The sequence below is a fragment of the Orcinus orca genome, chromosome 2 (genome assembly GCF_937001465.1).
Source record: "Orcinus orca chromosome 2, mOrcOrc1.1, whole genome shotgun sequence".
Taxonomy (NCBI): Eukaryota; Metazoa; Chordata; class Mammalia; order Artiodactyla; family Delphinidae; genus Orcinus; species Orcinus orca.
The window spans coordinates 200,925,348-200,929,061 of record NC_064560.1 but is presented as its reverse complement, the minus strand read 5'-3'; the positions used below and the strand labels follow the sequence as shown (position 1 = coordinate 200,929,061).

At 54.2% G+C, this 3,714-nt stretch overlaps 1 long non-coding RNA gene across 3 annotated transcripts; it reads left to right on the top strand.

The window, feature by feature from the left end:
* Nucleotides 1-111: 111 nt before the first annotated feature.
* LOC117200035 (uncharacterized) lies at nucleotides 112-3,431 on the top strand. 3 transcript variants are annotated; one of them, XR_004481465.2, is made up of 4 exons: nucleotides 112-252; nucleotides 822-893; nucleotides 1,377-1,550; nucleotides 3,001-3,431. It is a non-coding gene; the product is annotated as an uncharacterized LOC117200035 (long non-coding RNA). The 3 variants fall into 3 exon arrangements; XR_007475310.1 differs by lacking the exon at nucleotides 822-893 and having other exon boundaries at nucleotides 117-252; XR_007475309.1 differs by lacking the exon at nucleotides 112-252 and having other exon boundaries at nucleotides 261-893.
* The last annotated feature ends 283 nt before the right edge of the window (nucleotides 3,432-3,714 follow it).

Sequence of the window (3,714 nt, the reverse complement as noted above, 5' to 3'; positions counted from 1 at the left end):
TTGGCCCCGCCCGCCCAAATGAGGGGTGGAGGGCGAAGGAGGTGTGGTGAGCCCCAGAGGCCCGCGCCCGCCCTCTCGTGCTCCACGCGCCCCAACCCCGGGATTTCGGCCGGGCTGGGTGAGGTGGGTCGTGGGCGTCGACGCAGTCCTACCCTCTGCTGACTGCGGGCCGGGCCCTGCCCGAGGGCGGGGCGTGGGTCGCGGAGTGAGTTCTCACGCGCTGCTCGCTCCGCGCTGGGCGCTACAATAGAGGTATCCGGTGTCCCGAGAGCGAGAGGGGGAAAGGGCTTAACGCTGCGGGCAGGGGCGCTGTGGGAGACGCCTAGGTGGGGGTTTGCCCTGCAGGCATTCCTGCTTTACTGGTGGGGACTGGCCTTGACCGAGGGAGGAGGTGCGCAGCGAAGCCAGGGAAGTCCTGGGAGCTGGGGTTGAGGAGGCGTGTGCCGGGGAGTCTGGGCTTTGTGGCCTGGGCGGCTGGCGCTTCTGAGCGTTCACGGTGCCCTACACCGGGAGCACCAACCCATGGTCACCAGCCCCCGACAGAGCCAGGCCTGGGGGTTGGAGTGCGGAGGGGGTCCAGCACCCTCGAGTACAGAGGGGAGCCCCATACCCACTACATAGGTGGAAACCCACCTACAGAGGGAAGAGCTATGAGGGTGCAGGGAGTGTGCCGGACGGTGGGCGGCGCCACCTGTGCGGGACGCACCGGAAGAACCTGAGTTGGGAGCGCGGACTGCTAGGGGTTCGGGTAGTGGGGGGAGGGGCAGGCCAGGGGAGGGACCTGTAGCCAGGTGATCAAGGAGCTTGGACTTCGTCCCAAGGACAACGTGGCGCCCAAGGAGCGTTTGCTGCTGGCTGAGACCTGCTCACATGAGGCTTTCAGAGAGCTCCAGGTGCCAAAGGGCATGGAAGGAAAAAGAACAGGAGTGGGGGGTGGGGAATGGTCAGGTGTCCAATCCTAGTCCTGGAATGGAAGAGGTGGGGGCAGAGAAGTGGGCTGGGCCTTCCCAGTTTGCCCCCCAGACCCACCTTCCTCCGTCCCCACGGCCTGCGCTCTGGGCCGCATCGGTGGCCCCATCCCCCACTCTCCCCTGGCTTCCGGGTGAGTTTGGAAGTCAGCCCAGAGGTTGGGGAATTTCCCCAGCTCCCTCCCGGCTGGGCACAGACCTCTCCTCTCCCTGAGGTCCTCTCCCTGAGGTCCTCTCCCTGAGGCCCCAGTCCCTACCCTGAGGCCCTTTCTACCCTCTTAGGGCTCTGAGGCCAGCCCCTACCCGGGTCTTCACCACCCTGTTGGTTTCGCCTACCCCTTGCCTGCACCTTGGTAAATGGACCTTTTATAAAAGTCCTTTTCTCTCTTTGCACCTTTCTCCTGCCAGGACGCTGACTTCCTCCAAGTCAAGGAAGAGAGAAGAGGCAAAGACGGCACCCAGTGGTCACCTGGACCCCCTACTGTCACTGGGAAACAGGTGAACAGGCCAGGAGAGCAGGTGTGCAGGGGTCAGCTGTTGCGAGTTTGATGCGGAACGATGGAGAGACCTGGGGACACTCAGGTGAGCTGTTCGGGACAGAGCTAGGGGCAGCTGGAGGCCTCATCAGGTGTGGGTGATACTTGGAGCCAGAGGGAGGGTAGAAAGAACAAGGTAGACTAGCCAGGAATCCACAGTGAGGACTGGAAAGGAAACCCAAGGAGGGGTGAGGCCACAGTCTCCCCAAGGTTGCATTGAATGCAACCTGTAAGAGTAGCTACAGGATTTTTTTTTTTTATAACTATGTGAACCTGTCCTGAAATCCATGAGGAAAATAAAGGTGCAAGAATAATTAGCCTGCAAGTACTTGAACAGACATGTCTCCAAAGAAGATAACCAAGTGGTCAACAAGCACGTGGAAAGATGCTCAACATCATTAGTCATTAAAGAGATGCCAGTCCAAACCACAGTGAGGCGCCACTTCACACCTGTTAGCATGACGACTATCAAAAAATAATAATAATAGTCAGTGTTGGTGAGAATGTCTGTGGAGAACTGAACCCGATGCATTATTGGTGGGAATGTAAAATGGTGCAGCCTCCATGGCAAACAGTACGGCAGTTCCTCAAAAAATTAAAAATAGAACTACCATACAATCCAGCCATTCCACTTCTGAATATATGCCCAAAAGAATTGAAAGCAGGGACTTGAATAGATATTCGTACACCTGTGTTCATAGCAACGTTTTTTACAATAGCCAAAAGGCGGCTGCACCCCAAATGTCCTTCAGTGGATAAATGGATAAGCGAAATGTGGTCCATCCTTACAATGGAATATTATTCAGCCTTAAACAGGAAAGAACATGGATGAGCCTTTAGGACATTGTGCCAAGTGAATTAAGCCAGTCTCAAAAAAGCAAATTCTTTATGATTCCACTTCTACGAGGTCCCTAGAGTAATGCAATTCTTAGAGATAGAAAGGATGTTGGTTGCCAGGGGCTAGGGGATGGGGAGTGAGTGTTTAATGGAGACAGTTTCAGATTTAGGAAGATGAGAAAAAGTTCAGGGGACTTCCCTGGTGGCGCAGTGGTTAAGAATCCGCCCGCCAATGCAGGGGACACGGGTTCGAGCCCTGGTCTGGGAAGATCCCACATGCCACGGAGCAGCTAAGCCCGTGCACCACAACTACTGAGCCTGAGCTCTAGAGCCCGCGAGCCACAACCACTGAGCCTGCGTGCCACAGCTACTGAAGCCCACGCGCCTAGAGCCCATGCTCCACAACAAGAGAAGCCTCTGCAGTAGGAAGCCCACGCATGACGACAAAAAGTAGCCCCTGCTCACCACAACTAGAGAAAGCCTGCGTGCAGCAACAAAGAGCCAACGCAGCCAAAAATAAATAAATAAGTAAAAAATAAATAAATTTATTTAAAAAAATAGTTCAGGAAGTGGGTGGTGATGATGGTTGTATGATGACATGAATGTACTTAGTGCCACTGAACTGTACCTTTAAAAATGTTTGCAATGGTAAATTTTAGGACTTCCGTGGTGGCGCAGTGGTTGAGAATCCGCCCGCCAATTCAGGGGACACAGGTTCAAGCCCTGGTCCGGGAAGATCCCACATGTGCGGAGCAACTAAGCCCGCGTGCCACAACTACTGAAGCCCACGCGCCTAGAGCCCATGCTCCACAACAAGAGAAGCCACCACAATGAGAGAAGCCCACACACCACAACAAAGAGTAGCCCCCTCTCGCCACAACTAGAGAAAGCCTGCACGCAGCAACAAAGATCCAACGCAACCAAACATAAATAAATAAACATTAAAAAAAGAAAGCTCACATTTCTTGATAAAAGGTAAATTTTATGTTTTTTATGTGTTTTACCACAATTTTATAGATTATTTTTATTTATTTATTTTTGGCTGCACTGGGCTTTCGTTGCTGCACATGGGCTTCTCATTGGCATGGCTTCTCTTGTTGCGGCGCATAGGATTTAGGTGTGCGGGCTTCAGTAGTTGCGGCTTGTGGGCTTAGTTGCTCTACGGCATGTGGGATCTTCCCGGACCAGGGATCGAACCCGTGTCCCCTGCATTGGCAGGCGGATCTTAACCACTGCACCACCAGGGAAGCCCCCACAATTTTAAAAAGTAAAGAAAAAAACCAAAAACAATAGCCTGGGCTTCCCTGGTGGCGCAGTGGTTGAGCGTCCACCTGCCGATGCAGGGGGACGCGGGTTCGTGCCCCGGTCCAGGA